This window comes from Stenella coeruleoalba (assembly GCF_951394435.1).
Source record: "Stenella coeruleoalba genome assembly, contig: scaffold_91, whole genome shotgun sequence".
In the NCBI taxonomy this organism is placed as follows: domain Eukaryota; kingdom Metazoa; phylum Chordata; class Mammalia; order Artiodactyla; family Delphinidae; genus Stenella; species Stenella coeruleoalba.
The window spans coordinates 755,056-774,984 of NW_027646130.1; the positions used below are offsets into that span (position 1 = coordinate 755,056).

The 19,929-nt window shown below is 43.8% G+C and overlaps 1 long non-coding RNA gene across 7 annotated transcripts in view; it reads right to left on the reverse strand.

Moving 5' to 3' along the window:
* The window catches only part of LOC307181310, an 843,792-nt gene that overhangs the window by 730,033 nt on the left and 93,830 nt on the right, over window positions 1–19,929 (reverse strand). For 5 of the 7 annotated variants that reach the window (XR_013826402.1, XR_013826403.1, XR_013826404.1 and 2 more), the window contains exon 3: window positions 6,296–6,377. This is a non-coding gene — a long non-coding RNA (uncharacterized lncRNA). Of the gene's footprint in view, window positions 1–6,295; window positions 6,382–9,456; window positions 9,510–12,611; window positions 12,679–19,929 lie in introns of those variants that run through there. The other 2 variants (XR_013826406.1, XR_013826407.1) reach the window with 2 other exon arrangements.

The window sequence follows — 19,929 nt, forward strand, 5'->3', positions numbered from 1 at the left end:
AGCAATGAAATCTGTGTCATCAGGCCCTTAGCAGCACAATGAGTGGATTCAGGTATGATGATTCTAACTGAAATAAGTCACACAGAAACAGAAACATCATAAGATATCAGTAATACACGGAATGTAAACTTGGCTACACAGGAACTGAATTACAGAACAGAACAGGGTCTCAAATTTAGAAAACCAACTTATGCTTGCTTAAGAGGAAAGGTGAGTTGGGGTGCTGCATAAAACCAGAGATTGAAATGAGCACAGATAAAGTTCCTTAAGCCAAATATGGAATAGACAAGAGCTACTCCTTGCTCGAAGAAATGGACCCAACACCGCATATTAAACGCCTAAGAATGTACCTGACTAGTAAGTATCTTAAAACCTATGGATTGCTATGTCTCCGAAAGAGAATCAAGCATGTGTACAGGGGCATAAAAGCAGCAGTGATAGCATTGGAGAGGTTCGGTGAGCAAATGAAGACCCTTTGAAGTCATATTGCATGGTACCCATTCCACGGGTTTCAACTACCCAGGTTTTAGGTATTCTTCCTTCAGCTAAAACATGCATGTGGAACCCAAGTATGATCAACCATGTGAACGGGAGACGTGTTCAAATATGTCTCAGTTTTCGTACCCTGGTACTCGGGTGCAACATTCCAGACGCTTTACTAACACTCTCCCGACTTGGAGAGTCAGTCCCTTTAACCTCCTGTTTGGCCCAGTTTGCAATTTCTGCGGAAGATGAACAGGAATAGCGAGAACCAATGGAGACTAGCTGGAGGTGTCTGGACGGGCAAATTTAAGTCTCATTTCCTACCAGGAAGAGGAATTAACCAAAGGCTCAGCGTGCCATGCCAGAATCAGATTAGGGCCTGAAGCCATCCTGCGGTGTTGCGGCCAGGTCACAAGAAAGCGAGTTGAAGAAAGGAGCTCAGGGGCACTGTAATTCACAAACCTGCAGAGTTATAAATGACAGCTATCGTCCAAAAATAGACTGAAGTAAGGCTGCCAAGAGGACTTGAAAGCGGGGCAGAATTGCAGGAAACCGATTTCAGGAGGTAGACTGGAATTGCATTGAAAGCATAGGAAAAGAGGCCGAACGTCCACAATGCTGCACTTGGCCAAAAAGGGCGTATGCGTTTTTTCCTGAATATATTCAGGAAAAAATGCATACGCCCTTTTTGGCCAACCAAGCAAGCTTACAAAGGAAATCTGCACTACAATGAAGTCTCACTTCCCCCCGGTCAAAAGGGCCATCTGAAAAAAGTGTAAAATCCAGAAAGGCAGGACAGGCCATGGAGAACTGGGAGCCTTGTTATGCTGATGGGCGGGATGTAAATTGCAAACAACCACTCGGGAGAAGTGTATGGTGTTTCCTGAAACATCTAAAAAACAAAGCAACAGAGCCTAGGGCACTTCCACTTATGGTCCTATAGCTTAGGGAATTTAAAATCAAAAAGACACAGCCACCCCAAAGTTTGGAATGGCTCTGTTTACAAGAACCTCGTTTACAGTACAAGTTCAACATCGCAGAAAGTGAAAAATGGATAAAGAAGTTGTGGTATTTACTTACAAAGCAATATCACTCAGCAATGAAGTCTGTGTCATCAGGCCCTTAGCAGCACAATGAGTGGATTCAGGTATGATGATTCTAACTGAAATAAGTCACACAGAAAAAGAAACATCATAAGATATCAGTAATACACGGAATGGAAACTTGGCTACACAGGAACTGAATTACAGAACAGAACAGGGTCTCAAATTTAGAAAACCAACTTATGCTTGCTTAAGGGGAAAGGTGAGTTGGGGTGCTGCATAAAACCAGAGATTGAAATGAGCACAGATAAAGTTCCTTAAGCCAAATATGGAATAGACAAGAGCTACTCCTTGCTCAACGAAATGGACTCAACACCGCATATTAAACGCCTAAGAATGTACCTGACTAGTAAGTATCTTAAAACCTATGGATTGCTATGTCTCCGAAAAAGAATCAAGCATGTGTACAGGGGCATAAACGCAGCAGTGATAGGATTGGAGAGGTTCGTGAGCAAATGAAGACCCTTTGAAGTCATATTGCATGGTACCCATTCCACGGGTTTCAACTACCCAGGTTTTAGGTATTCTTCCTTCAGCTAAAACATGCATGTGGAACCCAAGTATGATCAACCATGTGAACGGGAGACGTGTTCAAATATGTCTCAGTTTTCTTCCCCTGGTACTCGGGTGCAACATTCCAGACGCTTTACTAACACTCTCCCGACTTGGAGAGTCAGTCCCTTTAACCTCCTGTTTGGCCCAGTTTGCAATTTCTGCGGAAGATGAACAGGAATAGCGAGAACCAATGAGAGGCTAGCTGGAGGTGTCCGGACGGGCAAATTCAACTCTCATTTCCCACCAGGAAGAGGAATTAACCAAAGGCTCAGCATGCCGGGCCGGAACCAGATTAGGGCCTGAAGTCATCCTGCGGTGTTGCGGCCAGGTCACAAGAAAGCGAGTTGAAGAAAGGAGCTCAGGGGCACTGTAATTCACAAACCTGCAGAGTTATAAATGACAGCTATCGTCCAAAAATAGACTGAAGTAAGGCTGCCAAGAGGACTTGAAAGCGGGGCAGAATTGCAGGAAACCGATTTCAGGAGGTAGACTGGAATTGCATTGAAAGCATAGGAAAAGAGGCAGAACGTCCACAATGATGCACTTGGCCAAAAAGGGCGTATGCGTTTTTTCCTGAATATATTCAGGAAAAAACGCATACGCCCTTTTTGGCCAACCAAGCAAGCTTGCAAAGGAAATCTGCACTACAATGAAGTCTCACTTCCCCCCGGTCAAAAGGGCCATCTGAAAAAAGTGTAAAATCCAGAAAGGCAGGACAGACCATGGAGAACTGGGAGCCTTGTTATGCTGATGGGCGGGATGTAATTTGCCAACAACCACTCGGGAGAAGTGTATGGTGTTTCCTGAAACATCTAAAAAACAAAGCAACAGAGCCTAGGGCACTTCCACTTATGGTCCTATAGCTTAGGGAATTTAAAATCAAAAAGACACAGCCACCCCAAAGTTTGGAATGGCTCTGTTTACAAGAACCTCGTTTACAGTACAAGTTCAACATCGCAGAAAGTGAAAAATGGATAAAGAAGTTGTGGTATTTACTTACAAAGCAATATCACTCAGCAATGAAGTCTGTGTCATCAGGCCCTTAGCAGCACAATGAGTGGATTCAGGTATGATGATTCTAACTGAAATAAGTCACACAGAAAAAGAAACATCATAAGATATCAGTAATACACGGAATGGAAACTTGGCTACACAGGAACTGAATTACAGAACAGAACAGGGTCTCAAATTTAGAAAACCAACTTATGCTTGCTTAAGGGGAAAGGTGAGTTGGGGTGCTGCATAAAACCAGAGATTGAAATGAGCACAGATAAAGTTCCTTAAGCCAAATATGGAATAGACAAGAGCTACTCCTTGCTCAACGAAATGGACTCAACACCGCATATTAAACGCCTAAGAATGTACCTGACTAGTAAGTATCTTAAAACCTATGGATTGCTATGTCTCCGAAAGAGAATCAAGCATGTGTACAGGGGCATAAACGCAGCAGTGATAGGATTGGAGAGGTTCGTGAGCAAATGAAGACCCTTTGAAGTCATATTGCATGGTACCCATTCCACGGGTTTCAACTACCCAGGTTTTAGGTATTCTTCCTTCAGCTAAAACATGCATGTGGAACCCAAGTATGATCAACCATGTGAACGGGAGACGTGTTCAAATATGTCTCAGTTTTCTTCCCCTGGTACTCGGGTGCAACATTCCAGACGCTTTACTAACACTCTCCCGACTTGGAGAGTCAGTCCCTTTAACCTCCTGTTTGGCCCAGTTTGCAATTTCTGCGGAAGATGAACAGGAATAGCGAGAACCAATGAGAGGCTAGCTGGAGGTGTCCGGACGGGCAAATTCAACTCTCATTTCCCACCAGGAAGAGGAATTAACCAAAGGCTCAGCATGCCGGGCCGGAACCAGATTAGGGCCTGAAGTCATCCTGCGGTGTTGCGGCCAGGTCACAAGAAAGCGAGTTGAAGAAAGGAGCTCAGGGGCACTGTAATTCACAAACCTGCAGAGTTATAAATGACAGCTATCGTCCAAAAATAGACTGAAGTAAGGCTGCCAAGAGGACTTGAAAGCGGGGCAGAATTGCAGGAAACCGATTTCAGGAGGTAGACTGGAATTGCATTGAAAGCATAGGAAAAGAGGCAGAACGTCCACAATGATGCACTTGGCCAAAAAGGGCGTATGCGTTTTTTCCTGAATATATTCAGGAAAAAACGCATACGCCCTTTTTGGCCAACCAAGCAAGCTTGCAAAGGAAATCTGCACTAAAATGAAGTCTCACTTCCCCCCGGTCAAAAGGGCCATCTGAAAAAAGTGTAAAATCCAGAAAGGCAGGACAGACCATGGAGAACTGGGAGCCTTGTTATGCTGATGGGCGGGATGTAATTTGCCAACAACCACTCGGGAGAAGTGTATGGTGTTTCCTGAAACATCTAAAAAACAAAGGAACAGAACCTAGGGCACTTCCACTTATGGTCCTATAGCTTAGGGAAATTAAAATGAAAAAGACACAGCCACCCCAAAGTTTGGAACGGCTCTGTTTACAAGAACCTCGTTTACAGTACAAGTTCAACATCGCAGAAAGTGAAAAATGGATAAAGAAGTTGTGGTATTTACTTACAAAGCAATATCACTCAGCAATGAAATCTGTGTCATCAGGCCCTTAGCAGCACAATGAGTGGATTCAGGTATGATGATTCTAACTGAAATAAGTCACACAGAAAAAGAAACATCATAAGATATCACTAATACACGGAATGTAAACTTGGCTACACAGGAACTGCATTCCAAAACAGAACAGGGTCTCAAATTTAGAAAACCAACTTATGCTTGCTTAAGGGGAAAGGTGAGTTGGGGTGCTGCATAAAACCAGAGATTGAAATGAGCACAGATAAAGTTCCTTAAGCCAAATATGGAATAGACAAGAGCTACTCCTTGCTCAACGAAATGGACTCAAAACCCCATATTAAACGCCTAAGAATGTACCTGACTAGTAAGTATCTTAAAACCTATGGATTGCTATGTCTCCAAAAGAGAATCAAGCGTGTGTACAGGGGCATAAACGCAGCAGTGATAGGATTGGAGAGGTTCGGGGAGCAAATGAAGACCCTTTGAAGTCATATTGCATGGTACCCATTCCACGGGTTTCAACTTCCCAGGTTTAAGGTATTCTTCCTTCAGCTAAAACATGCATGTGGAACCCAGAGTATGATCAACCATGTGAACGGGAGACTTGTTCAAATATGTCTCAGTTTTCCTCCCCTGGTACTCGGGTGCAACATTCCAGACGCTTTACTAACACTCTCCCGACTTGGAGAGTCAGTCCCTTTAACCTCCTGTTTGGCCCAGTTTGCAATTTCTGCGGAAGATGAACAGTAATAGCGAGAACCAATGAGAGGCTAGCTGGAGGTGTCTGGACGGGCAAATTCAACTCTCATTTCCCACCAGGAAGAGGAATTAACCAAAGGCTCAGCATGCCGGGCCGGAACCAGATTAGGGCCTGAAGCCATCCTGCGGTGCTGCGGCCAGGTCACAAGAAAGCGAGTTGAAGAAAGGAGCTCAGGGGCACTGTAATTCACAAACCTGTAGAGTTATAAATGACAGCTATCGTCCAAAAATAGACTGAAGTAAGGCTGCCAAGAGGACTTGAAAGCGGGGCAGAATTGCAGGAAACCGATTTCAGGAGGTAGACTGGAATTGCATTGAAAGCATTGGAAAAGAGGCAGAACGTCCACAATGATGCACTTGGCCAAAAACGGCGTATGCGTTTTTTCCTGAATATATTCAGGAAAAAACGCATACGCCCTTTTTGGCCAACCAAGCAAGCTTGCAAAGGAAATCTGCACTACAATGAAGTCTCACTTCCCCCTGTCCAAAAGGGCCATCTGAAAAAAGTGTAAAATCCAGAAAGGCAGGACAGGCCATGGAGAACTGGGAGCCTTGTTATGCTGATGGGCGGGATGTAAATTGCCAACAACCACTCGGGAGAAGTGTATGGTGTTTCCTGAAACATCTAAAAAACAAAGCAACAGAGCCTAGGGCACTTCCACTTATGGTCCTATAGCTTAGGGAATTTAAAATCAAAAAGACACAGCCACCCCAAAGTTTGGAACGGCTCTGTTTACAAGAACCTCGTTTACAGTACAAGTTCAACATCGCAGAAAGTGAAAAATGGATAAAGAAGTTGTGGTATTTACTTAAAAAGCAATATCACTCAGCAATGAAATCTGTGTCATCAGGCCCTTAGCAGCACAATGAGTGGATTCAGGTATGATGATTCTAACTGAAATAAGTCACACAGAAAAAGAAACATCATAAGATATCAGTAATACACGGAATGTAAACTTGGCTACACAGGAACTGAATTACAGAACAGAACAGGGTCTCAAATTTCGAAAACCAACTTATGCTTGCTTAAGGGGAAAGGTGAGTTGGGGTGCTGCATAAAACCAGAGATTGAAATGAGCACAGATAAAGTTCCTTAAGCCAAATATGGAATAGACAAGAGCTACTCCTTGCTCAACGAAATGGACTCAACACCGCATATTAAACGCCTAAGAATGTACCTGACTAGTAAGTATCTTAAAACCTATGGATTGCTATGTCTCCGAAAGAGAATCAAGCATGTGTACAGGGGCATAAACGCAGCAGTGATAGGATTGGAGAGGTTCGGTGAGCAAATGAAGACCCTTTGAAGTCATATTGCATGGTACCCATTCTACGGGTTTCAACTACCCAGGTTTTAGGTATTCTTCCTTCAGCTAAAACATGCATGTGGAACCCAAGTATGATCAACCATGTGAACGGGAGACGTGTTCAAATATGTCTCAGTTTTCGTCCCCTGGTACTCGGGTGCAACATTCCAGACGCTTTACTAACACTCTCCCCACTTGGAGAGTCAGCGCCTTTAACCTCCTGTTTGGCCCAGTTTGCAATTTCTGCGGAAGATGAACAGGAATAGCGAGAACCAATGAGAGGCTAGCTGGAGGTGTCTGGACGGGCAAATTTAACTCTCATTTCCCACCAGGAAGAGGAAATAACCAAAGGCTCAGTGTGCCGTGCCGGAACCAGATTAGGGCCTGAAGCCATCCTGCAGTGTTGCGGCCAGCTCACAAGAAAACGAGTTGAAGAAAGGAGCTCAGGGGCACTGTAATTCACAAACCTGCAGAGTTATAAATGACAGCTATCGTCCAAAAATAGACTGAAGTAAGGCTGCCAAGAGGACTTGAAAGCGGGGCAGAATTGCAGGAAACCAATTTCAGGAGGTAGACTGGAATTGCATTGAAAGCATAGGAAAAGAGGCCGAACGTCCACAATCATGCACTTGGCCAAAAAGGGCGTATGCGTTTTTTCCTGAATATATTCAGGAAAAAACGCATACGCCCTTTTTGGACAACCAAGCAAGCTTGCAAAGGAAATCTGCACTACAATGAAGTCTCACTTCCCCCCGGTCAAAAAGGCCATCTGAAAAAAGTGTAAAATCCAGAAAGGCAGGACAGGCCATGGAGAACTGGGAGCCTTGTTATGCTGATGGGCGGGATGTAAATTGCCAACAACCACTCGGGAGAAGTGTATGGTGTTTCCTGAAATATCTAAAATACAAAGCAACAGAACGTAGGGCACTTCCACTTATGGTCCTATAGCTTAGGGAAATTAAAATCAAAAAGACACAGCCACCCCAAAGTTTGGGACACCTCCGTTTACAAGAACCTCGTTTACAGTACAAGTTCAACATCGAAGAAAGTGAAAAATGGATAAAGAAGTTGTGGTATTTACTTACAAAGCAATATCACTCAGCAATGAAATCTGTGTCATCAGGCCCTTAGCAGCACAATGAGTGGATTCAGGTATGATGATTCTAACTGAAATAAGTCACACAGAAAAAGAAACATCATAAGATATCAGTAATACACGGAATGGAAACTTGGCTACACAGGAACTGAATTACAGAACAGAACAGGGTCTCAAATTTAGAAAACCAACTTATGCTTGCTTAAGGGGAAAGGTGAGTTGGGGTGCTGCATAAAACCAGAGATTGAAATGAGCACAGATAAAGTTCCTTAAGCCAAATATGGAATAGACAAGAGCTACTCCTTGCTCAACGAAATGGACTCAACACCGCATATTAAACGCCTAAGAATGTACCTGACTAGTAAGTATCTTAAAACCTATGGATTGCTATGTCTCCGAAAGAGAATCAAGCATGTGTACAGGGGCATAAACGCAGCAGTGATAGGATTGGAGAGGTTCGTTAGCAAATGAAGACCCTTTGAAGTCATATTGCATGGTACCCATTCCACGGGTTTCAACTACCCAGGTTTTAGGTATTCTTCCTTCAGCTAAAACATGCATGTGGAACCCAAGTATGATCAACCATGTGAACGGGAGACGTGTTCAAATATGTCTCAGTTTTCTTCCCCTGGTACTCGGGTGCAACATTCCAGACGCTTTACTAACACTCTCCCGACTTGGAGAGTCAGTCCCTTTAACCTCCTGTTTGGCCCAGTTTGCAATTTCTGCGGAAGATGAACAGGAATAGCGAGAACCAATGAGAGGCTAGCTGGAGGTGTCTGGACGGGCAAATTTAACTCTCATTTCCCACCAGGAAGAGGAAATAACCAAAGGCTCAGTGTGCCGTGCCGGAACCAGATTAGGGCCTGAAGCCATCCTGCGGTGTTGCGGCCAGCTCACAAGAAAGCGAGTTGAAGAAAGGAGCTCAGGGGCACTGTAATTCACAAACCTGCAGAGTTATAAATGACAGCTATCGTCCAAAAATAGACTGAAGTAAGGCTGCCAAGAGGACTTGAAAGCGGGGCAGAATTGCAGGAAACCGATTTCAGGAGGTAGACTGGAATTGCATTGAAAGCATAGGAAAAGAGGTCGAACGTCCACAATGATGCACTTGGCCAAAAAGGGCGTATGCGTTTTTTCCTGAATATATTCAGGAAAAAACGCATACGCCCTTTTTGGCCAACCAAGCAAGCTTGCAAAGGAAATCTGCACTACAATGAAGTCTCACTTCCCCCCGGTCAAAAGGGCCATCTGAAAAAAGTGTAAAATCCAGAAAGGCGGGACAGGCCATGGAGAACTGGGAGCCTTGTTATGCTGATGGGCGGGATGTAAATTGCCAACAACCACTCGGGAGAAGTGTATGGTGTTTCCTGAAACATCTAAAATACAAAGCAACAGAACCTAGGGCACTTCCACTTATGGTCCTATAGCTTAGGGAAATTAAAATCAAAAAGACACAGCCACCCCAAAGTTTGGAACGGCTCTGTTTACAAGAACCTCGTTTACAGTACAAGTTCAACATCGCAGAAAGTGAAAAATGGATAAAGAAGTTGTGGTATTTACTTACAAAGCAATATCACTCAGAAATGAAATCTGTGTCATCAGGCCCTTAGCAGCACAATGAGTGGATTCAGGTATGATGATTCTAACTGAAATAAGTCACACAGAAAAAGAAACATCATAAGATATCACTAATACACGGAATGTAAACTTGGCTACACAGGAACTGCATTCCAAAACAGAACAGGGTCTCAAATTTAGAAAACCATCTTATGCTTGCTGAAGGGGAAAGGTGAGTTGGGGTGCTGCATAAAACCAGAGATTGAAATGAGCACAGATAAAGTTCCTTAAGCCAAATATGGAATAGACAAGAGCTACTCCTTGCACAACGAAATGGACTCAACACCGCATATTAAACGCCTAAGAATGTACCTGACTAGTAAGTATCTTAAAACCTATGGATTGCTATGTCTCCGAAAGAGAATCAAGCATGTGTACATGGGCATAAATGCAGCAGTGATAGGATTGGAGGGGTTCGTGAGCAAATGAAGACCCTTTGAAGTCATATTGCATGGTACCCATTCCACGGGTCTCAACTCTCCAAGTTTAAGGTATTGTTCCTTCAGCTAAAACATGCATGTGGAACCTAGGTTATGATCAACCATGTGATCGGGAGACGTGTTCAAATATGTCTCAGTTTTCGTACCCTGGTACTCGGGTTCAACATTCCAGACGCTTTACTAACACTCTCCCCACTTGGAGAGTCAGTCCCTTTAACCTCCTGTTTGGCCCAGTTTGCAATTTCTGTGGAAGATGAACAGTAATAGCGAGAACCAATGAGAGACTAGCTGGAGGTTTCTGGATGGGCAAATTTAACTCTCATTTCCCACCAGGAAGAGGAATTAACCAAAGGCTCAGCGTGCCATGCCAGAACCAGATTAGGGCCTGTAGACATCCTGCGGTGTTGCGGCCAGGTCACAAGAAAGCGAGTTGAAGAAAGGAGCTCAGGGGCACTGTAATTCACAAACCTGCAGAGTTATAATTGACAGCTATCGTCCAAAAATAGACTGAAGTAAGGCTGCCAAGAGGACTTGAAAGCGGGGCAGAATTGCAGGAAACCGATTTCAGGAGGTAGACTGGAATTGCATTAAAGGCATAGGAAAAGAGGCAGAACGTCCACAATGATGCACTTGGCCAAAAAGGGCGTATGCGTTTTTTCCTGAATATATTCAGGAAAAAACGCATACGCCCTTTTTGGCCAACCAAGCAAACTTGCAAAGGAAATCTGCACTACAATGAAGTCTCACTTCTCCCCGGTCAAAAGGGCCATCTGAAAAAAGTGTAAACTCCAGAAAGGCAGGACAGGCCATGGAGAACTGGGAGCCTTGTTATGCTGATGGGCGGGATGTAAATTGCCAACAGACGCTCAGGAGAAGTGTATGGTGTTTCCTGAAACATCTAAAAAACAAAGCATCAGAGCCTAGGGCACTTCCACTTATGGTACTATAGCTTAGGGAAATTAAAATCAAAAAGACACAGCCACCCCAAAGTTTGGAACAGCTCTGTTTACAAGAACCTCGTTTACAGTACAAGTTCAACATCGCAGAAAGTGAAAAATGGATAAAGAAGTTGTGGTATTTACTTACAAAGCAATATCACTCAGCAATGAAATCTGTGTCATCAGGCCCTTAGCAGCACAATGATTGGATTCAGGTATGATGATTCTAACTGAAATAAGTCACACAGAAAAAGAAACATCATAAGATATCACTAATACATGGAATGTAAACTTGGCTACACAGGAACTGCATTCCAAAACAGAACAGGGTCTCAAATTTCGAAAACCAACTTATGCTTGCTTAAGGGGAAAGGTGAGTTGGGGTGCTGCAAAAAACCAGAGATTGAAATGAGCACAGATAAAGTTCCTTAAGCCAAATATGGAACAGACAAGAGCTACTCCTTGCTCAACGAAATGGACTCAACACCGCATATTAAACGCCTAAGAATGTACCTGACTAGTAAGTATCTAAAAACCTATGGATTGCTATGTCTCCGAAAGAGAATCAAGCATGTGTACAGGGGCATAAACGCAGCAGTGATAGGATTGGAGAGGTTCGGTGAGCAAATGAACACCCTTTGAAGTCATATTGCATGGTACCCATTCCACGGGTTTCAAATACCCAGGTTTAAGGTATTCTTCCTTCAGCTAAAACATGCATGTGGAACCTAGATTATGATCAACCATGTGATCGGGATACGTGTTCAAATATGTTTCAGTTTTCGTACCCTGGTACTCGGGTGCAACATTCCAGACGCTTTACTAACACTCTCCCCACTTGGAAAGTCAGCGCCTTTAACCTCCTGTTTGGCCCAGTTTGCAATTTCTGCGGAAGATGAACAGGAATAGCTAGAACCAATGAGAGGCTAGCTGGAGATGTCTGGACGGGCAAATTTAACTCTCATTTCCCACCAGGAAGAGGAAATAACCAAAGGCTCAGCGTGCCGTACCGGAACCAGATTAGGGCCTGAAGCCATCCTGCGGTGTTGCGGCCAGCTCAAAAGAAAGCGAGTTGAAGAAAGGAGCTCAGGGGCACTGTAATTCACAAACCTGCAGAGTTATAAATGACAGCTATCGTCCAAAAATAGACTGAAGTAAGGCTGCCAAGAGGACTTGAAAGCGGGGCAGAATTGCAGGAAACCGATTTCAGGAGGTAGACTGGAATTGCATTGAAAGCATAGGAAAAGAGGCAGAACGTCCACAATGATGCACTTGGCCAAAAAGGGCGTATGCGTTTTTTCCTGAATATATTCAGGAAAAAACGCATACGCCCTTTTTGGCCAACCAAGCAAGCTTGCAAAGGAAATCTGCACTAAAATGAAGTCTCACTTCCCCCCGGTCAAAAGGGCCATCTGATAAAAGTGTAAAATCCAGAAAGGCAGGACAGGCCATGGAGAACTGGGAGCCTTGTTATGCTGATGGGCGGGATGTAAATTGCCAACAGACACTCAGGAGAAGTGTATGGTGTTTCCTGAAACATCTAAAAAACAAAGCAACAGAGCCGAGGGCACTTGCGCTTATGGTCCTATAGCTTAGGGAAATTAAAATCAAAAAGACACAGCCACCCCAAAGTTTGGGACGCCTCCGTTTACAAGAACCTCGTTTACCGTACAAGTTCAATATCACAGAAAGTGAAAAATGGATAAACAACTTGTGGTACTTACGTACAATGCAGTATCACGCAGCAATGAAATCTATGTCATCAGGCCTGTAGCAGCATAATGAGTGGATTCAGGTACGATGATTCTAACTGAAATAAGTCACACAGAAAAAGAAACATCATAAGATATCACTAATACACGGAATGTAAACTTGGCTACACAGGAACTGCATTCCAAAACAGAACAGGTTCTCAAATTTAGAAAACCAACTTATGCTTGCTTAAGGGGAAAGGTGAGTTGGGGTGCTGCATAAAACCAGAGATTGAAATGAGCACAGATAAAGTTCCTTAAGCCAAATATGGAATACACAAGAGCTACTCCTTGCTCAACGAAATGGACACAAAACCCCATATTAAACGCCTAAGAATGCACCTGACTAGGAAGTATCTTAAAACCTATGGATTGCTATGTCTCCGAAAGAGAATCAAGCATGTGTACAGGGGCATAAACGCAGCAGTGATAGGATTGGAGAGGTTCGGTGAGCAAATGAAGACCCTTTGAAGTCATATTGCATGGTACCCATTCCACGGGTTTCAACTACCCAGGTTTAAGGTATTCTTCCTTCATCTAAAACATGCATGTGGAACCTAGAGTATGATCAACCATGTGATCGGGAGACGTGTTCAAATATGTCTCAGTTTTCGTACCCTGGTACTCAGGTGCAACATTCCAGACGCTTTACTAACACTCTCCCCACTTGGAGAGTCAGTCCCTTTAACTTCCTGTTTGGCCCAGTTTGCAATTTCTGTGGAAGATGAACAGGAATAGCGAGAACCAATGAAAGACTAGCTGGAGGTGTCTGGATGGGCAAATATAACTCTCATTTCCCACCAGGAAGAGGAATTAACCAAAGGCTCAGCGTGCCGTGCCAGAACCAGATTAGGGCCTGAAGCCATCCTGCGGTGTTGCGGCCAGGTCACAAGAAAGCGAGTTGAAGAAAGGAGCTCAGGGGCACTGTAATTCACAAACCTGCAGAGTTATAAATGACAGCTATCGTCCAAAAATAGACTGAAGTAAGGCTGCCAAGAGGACTTGAAAGCGGGGCAGAATTGCAGGAAACCGATTTCAGGAGGTAGACTGGAATTGCATTGAAAGCATAGGAAAAGAGGCAGAACGTCCACAATGATGCACTTGGCCAAAAAGGGCGTATGCGTTTTTTCCTGAATATATTCAGGAAAAAACGCATACGCCCTTTTTGGCCAACCAAGCAAGCTTGCAAAGGAAATCTGCACTACAATGAAGTCTCACTTCCCCCCGGTCAAAAGGGCCATCTGAAAAAAGTGTAAAATCCAGAAAGGCAGGACAGGCCATGGAGAACTGGGAGCCTTGTTATGCTGATGGGCGGGATGTAAATTGCCAACAACCACTTGGGAGAAGTGTATGGTGTTTCCTGAAACATCTAAAAAACAAAGCAACAGAACCTAGGGCACTTCCACTTATGGTCCTATAGCTTAGGGAAATTAAAATCAAAAAGACACAGCCACCCCAAAGTTTGGAACGGCTCTGTTTACAAGAAACTCGTTTACAGTACAAGTTCAACATCGCAGAAAGTGAAAAATGGATAAAGAAGTTGTGGTATTTACTTACAAAGCAATATCACTCAGCAATGAAATCTGTGTCATCAGGCCCTTAGCATCACAATGAGTGGATTCAGGTATGATGATTCTAACTGAAATAAGTCACACAGAAAAAGAAACATCATAAGATATCAGTAATACACGGAATGGAAACTTGGCTACACAGGAACTGAATTACAGAACAGAACAGGGTCTCAAATTTAGAAAACCAACTTATGCTTGCTTAAGGGGAAAGGTGAGTTGGGGTGCTGCATAAAACCAGAGATTGAAATGAGCACAGATAAAGTTCCTTAAGCCAAATATGGAATAGACAAGAGCTACTCCTTGCTCAACGAAATGGACTCAACACCGCATATTAAACGCCTAAGAATGTACCTGACTAGTAAGTATCTTAAAACCTATGGATTGCTATGTCTCCGAAAGAGAATCAAGCATGTGTACAGGGGCATAAACGCAGCAGTGATAGGATTGGAGAGGTTCGTTAGCAAATGAAGACCCTTTGAAGTCATATTGCATGGTACCCATTCCACGGGTTTCAACTACCCAGGTTTTAGGTATTCTTCCTTCAGCTAAAACATGCATGTGGAACCCAAGTATGATCAACCATGTGAACGGGAGACGTGTTCAAATATGTCTCAGTTTTCTTCCCCTGGTACTCGGGTGCAACATTCCAGACGCTTTACTAACACTCTCCCGACTTGGAGAGTCAGTCCCTTTAACCTCCTGTTTGGCCCAGTTTGCAATTTCTGCGGAAGATGAACAGGAATAGCGAGAACCAATGAGAGGCTAGCTGGAGGTGTCTGGACGGGCAAATTTAACTCTCATTTCCCACCAGGAAGAGGAAATAACCAAAGGCTCAGTGTGCCGTGCCGGAACCAGATTAGGGCCTGAAGCCATCCTGCGGTGTTGCGGCCAGCTCACAAGAAAACGAGTTGAAGAAAGGAGCTCAGGGGCACTGTAATTCACAAACCTGCAGAGTTATAAATGACAGCTATCGTCCAAAAATAGACTGAAGTAAGGCTGCCAAGAGGACTTGAAAGCGGGGCAGAATTGCAGGAAACCGATTTCAGGAGGTAGACTGGAATTGCATTGAAAGCATAGGAAAAGAGGTCGAACGTCCACAATGATGCACTTGGCCAAAAAGGGCGTATGCGTTTTTTCCTGAATATATTCAGGAAAAAACGCATACGCCCTTTTTGGCCAACCAAGCAAGCTTGCAAAGGAAATCTGCACTACAATGAAGTCTCACTTCCCCCCGGTCAAAAGGGCCATCTGAAAAAAGTGTAAAATCCAGAAAGGCGGGACAGGCCATGGAGAACTGGGAGCCTTGTTATGCTGATGGGCGGGATGTAAATTGCCAACAACCACTCGGGAGAAGTGTATGGTGTTTCCTGAAACATCTAAAATACAAAGCAACAGAACCTAGGGCACTTCCACTTATGGTCCTATAGCTTAGGGAAATTAAAATCAAAAAGACACAGCCACCCCAAAGTTTGGAACGGCTCTGTTTACAAGAACCTCGTTTACAGTACAAGTTCAACATCGCAGAAAGTGAAAAATGGATAAAGAAGTTGTGGTATTTACTTACAAAGCAATATCACTCAGAAATGAAATCTGTGTCATCAGGCCCTTAGCAGCACAATGAGTGGATTCAGGTATGATGATTCTAACTGAAATAAGTCACACAGAAAAAGAAACATCATAAGATATCACTAATACACGGAATGTAAACTTGGCTACACAGGAACTGCATTCCAAAACAGAACAGGGTCTCAAATTTAGAAAACCATCTTATGCTTGCTGAAGGGGAAAGGTGAGTTGGGGTGCTGCATAAAACCAGAGATTGAAATGAGCACAGATAAAGTTCCTTAAGCCAAATATGGAATAGACAAGAGCTACTCCTTGCACAACGAAATGGACTCAACACCGCATATTAAACGCCTAAGAATGTACCTGACTAGTAAGTATCTTAAAACCTATGGATTGCTATGTCTCCGAAAGAGAATCAAGCATGTGTACATGGGCATAAATGCAGCAGTGATAGGATTGGAGGGGTTCGTGAGCAAATGAAGACCCTTTGAAGTCATATTGCATGGTACCCATTCCACGGGTCTCAACTCTCCAAGTTTAAGGTATTGTTCCTTCAGCTAAAACATGCATGTGGAACCTAGATTATGATCAACCATGTGATCGGGAGACGTGTTCAAATATGTCTCAGTTTTCGTACCCTGGTACTCGGGTTCAACATTCCAGACGCTTTACTAACACTCTCCCCACTTGGAGAGTCAGTCCCTTTAACCTCCTGTTTGGCCCAGTTTGCAATTTCTGTGGAAGATGAACAGTAATAGCGAGAACCAATGAGAGACTAGCTGGAGGTTTCTGGATGGGCAAATTTAACTCTCATTTCCCACCAGGAAGAGGAATTAACCAAAGGCTCAGCGTGCCATGCCAGAACCAGATTAGGGCCTGTAGACATCCTGCGGTGTTGCGGCCAGGTCACAAGAAAGCGAGTTGAAGAAAGGAGCTCAGGGGCACTGTAATTCACAAACCTGCAGAGTTATAATTGACAGCTATCGTCCAAAAATAGACTGAAGTAAGGCTGCCAAGAGGACTTGAAAGCGGGGCAGAATTGCAGGAAACCGATTTCAGGAGGTAGACTGGAATTGCATTAAAGGCATAGGAAAAGAGGCAGAACGTCCACAATGATGCACTTGGCCAAAAAGGGCGTATGCGTTTTTTCCTGAATATATTCAGGAAAAAACGCATACGCCCTTTTTGGCCAACCAAGCAAACTTGCAAAGGAAATCTGCACTACAATGAAGTCTCACTTCTCCCCGGTCAAAAGGGCCATCTGAAAAAAGTGTAAACTCCAGAAAGGCAGGACAGGCCATGGAGAACTGGGAGCCTTGTTATGCTGATGGGCGGGATGTAAATTGCCAACAGACGCTCAGGAGAAGTGTATGGTGTTTCCTGAAACATCTAAAAAACAAAGCATCAGAGCCTAGGGCACTTCCACTTATGGTACTATAGCTTAGGGAAATTAAAATCAAAAAGACACAGCCACCCCAAAGTTTGGAACAGCTCTGTTTACAAGAACCTCGTTTACAGTACAAGTTCAACATCGCAGAAAGTGAAAAATGGATAAAGAAGTTGTGGTATTTACTTACAAAGCAATATCACTCAGCAATGAAATCTGTGTCATCAGGCCCTTAGCAGCACAATGATTGGATTCAGGTATGATGATTCTAACTGAAATAAGTCACACAGAAAAAGAAACATCATAAGATATCACTAATACATGGAATGTAAACTTGGCTACACAGGAACTGCATTCCAAAACAGAACAGGGTCTCAAATTTCGAAAACCAACTTATGCTTGCTTAAGGGGAAAGGTGAGTTGGGGTGCTCCAAAAAACCAGAGATTGAAATGAGCACAGATAAAGTTCCTTAAGCCAAATATGGAACAGACAAGAGCTACTCCTTGCTCAACGAAATGGACTCAACACCGCATATTAAACGCCTAAGAATGTACCTGACTAGTAAGTATCTAAAAACCTATGGATTGCTATGTCTCCGAAAGAGAATCAAGCATGTGTACAGGGGCATAAACGCAGCAGTGATAGGATTGGAGAGGTTCGGTGAGCAAATGAACACCCTTTGAAGTCATATTGCATGGTACCCATTCCACGGGTTTCAAATACCCAGGTTTAAGGTATTCTTCCTTCAGCTAAAACATGCATGTGGAACCTAGATTATGATCAACCATGTGATCGGGATACGTGTTCAAATATGTCTCAGTTTTCGTACCCTGGTACTCGGGTGCAACATTCCAGACGCTTTACTAACACTCTCCCCACTTGGAAAGTCAGCGCCTTTAACCTCCTGTTTGGCCCAGTTTGCAATTTCTGCGGAAGATGAACAGGAATAGCTAGAACCAATGAGAGGCTAGCTGGAGATGTCTGGACGGGCAAATTTAACTCTCATTTCCCACCAGGAAGAGGAAATAACCAAAGGCTCAGCGTGCCGTACCGGAACCAGATTAGGGCCTGAAGCCATCCTGCGGTGTTGCGGCCAGCTCAAAAGAAAGCGAGTTGAAGAAAGGAGCTCAGGGGCACTGTAATTCACAAACCTGCAGAGTTATAAATGACAGCTATCGTCCAAAAATAGACTGAAGTAAGGCTGCCAAGAGGACTTGAAAGCGGGGCAGAATTGCAGGAAACCGATTTCAGGAGGTAGACTGGAATTGCATTGAAAGCATAGGAAAAGAGGCAGAACGTCCACAATGATGCACTTGGCCAAAAAGGGCGTATGCGTTTTTTCCTGAATATATTCAGGAAAAAACGCATACGCCCTTTTTGGCCAACCAAGCAAGCTTGCAAAGGAAATCTGCACTAAAATGAAGTCTCACTTCCCCCCGGTCAAAAGGGCCATCTGATAAAAGTGTAAAATCCAGAAAGGCAGGACAGGCCATGGAGAACTGGGAGCCTTGTTATGCTGATGGGCGGGATGTAAATTGCCAACAGACACTCGGGAGAAGTGTATGGTGTTTCCTGAAACATCTAAAAAACAAAGCAACAGAGCCGAGGGCACTTGCGCTTATGGTCCTATAGCTTAGGGAAATTAAAATCAAAAAGACACAGCCACCCCAAAGTTTGGGACGCCTCCGTTTACAAGAACCTCGTTTACCGTACAAGTTCAATATCACAGAAAGTGAAAAATGGATAAACAACTTGTGGTACTTACGTACAATGCAGTATCACGCAGCAATGAAATCTATGTCATCAGGCCCGTAGCAGCATAATGAGTGGATTCAGGTACGATGATTCTAACTGAAATAAGTCACACAGAAAAAGAAACATCATAAGATATCACTAATACACGGAATGTAAACTTGGCTACACAGGAACTGCATTCCAAAACAGAACAGGTTCTCAAATTTAGAAAACCAACTTATGCTTGCTTAAGGGGAAAGGTGAGTTGGGGTGCTGCATAAAACCAGAGATTGAAATGAGCACAGATAAAGTTCCTTAAGCCAAATATGGAATACACAAGAGCTACTCCTTGCTCAACGAAATGGACACAAAACCCCATATTAAACGCCTAAGAATGCACCTGACTAGGAAGTATCTTAAAACCTATGGATTGCTATGTCTCCGAAAGAGAATCAAGCATGTGTACAGGGGCATAAACGCAGCAGTGATAGGATTGGAGAGGTTCGGTGAGCAAATGAAGACCCTTTGAAGTCATATTGCATGGTACCCATTCCACGGGTTTCAACTACCCAGGTTTAAGGTATTCTTCCTTCATCTAAAACATGCATGTGGAACCTAGAGTATGATCAACCATGTGATCGGGAGACGTGTTCAAATATGTCTCAGTTTTCGTACCCTGGTACTCGGGTGCAACATTCCAGACGCTTTACTAACACTCTCCCCACTTGGAGAGTCAGTCCCTTTAACTTCCTGTTTGGCCCAGTTTGCAATTTCTGTGGAAGATGAACAGGAATAGCGAGAACCAATGAAAGACTAGCTGGAGGTGTCTGGATGGGCAAATATAACTCTCATTTCCCACCAGGAAGAGGAATTAACCAAAGGCTCAGCGTGCCGTGCCAGAACCAGATTAGGGCCTGAAGCCATCCTGCGGTGTTGCGGCCAGGTCACAAGAAAGCGAGTTGAAGAAAGGAGCTCAGGGGCACTGTAATTCACAAACCTGCAGAGTTATAAATGACAGCTATCGTCCAAAAA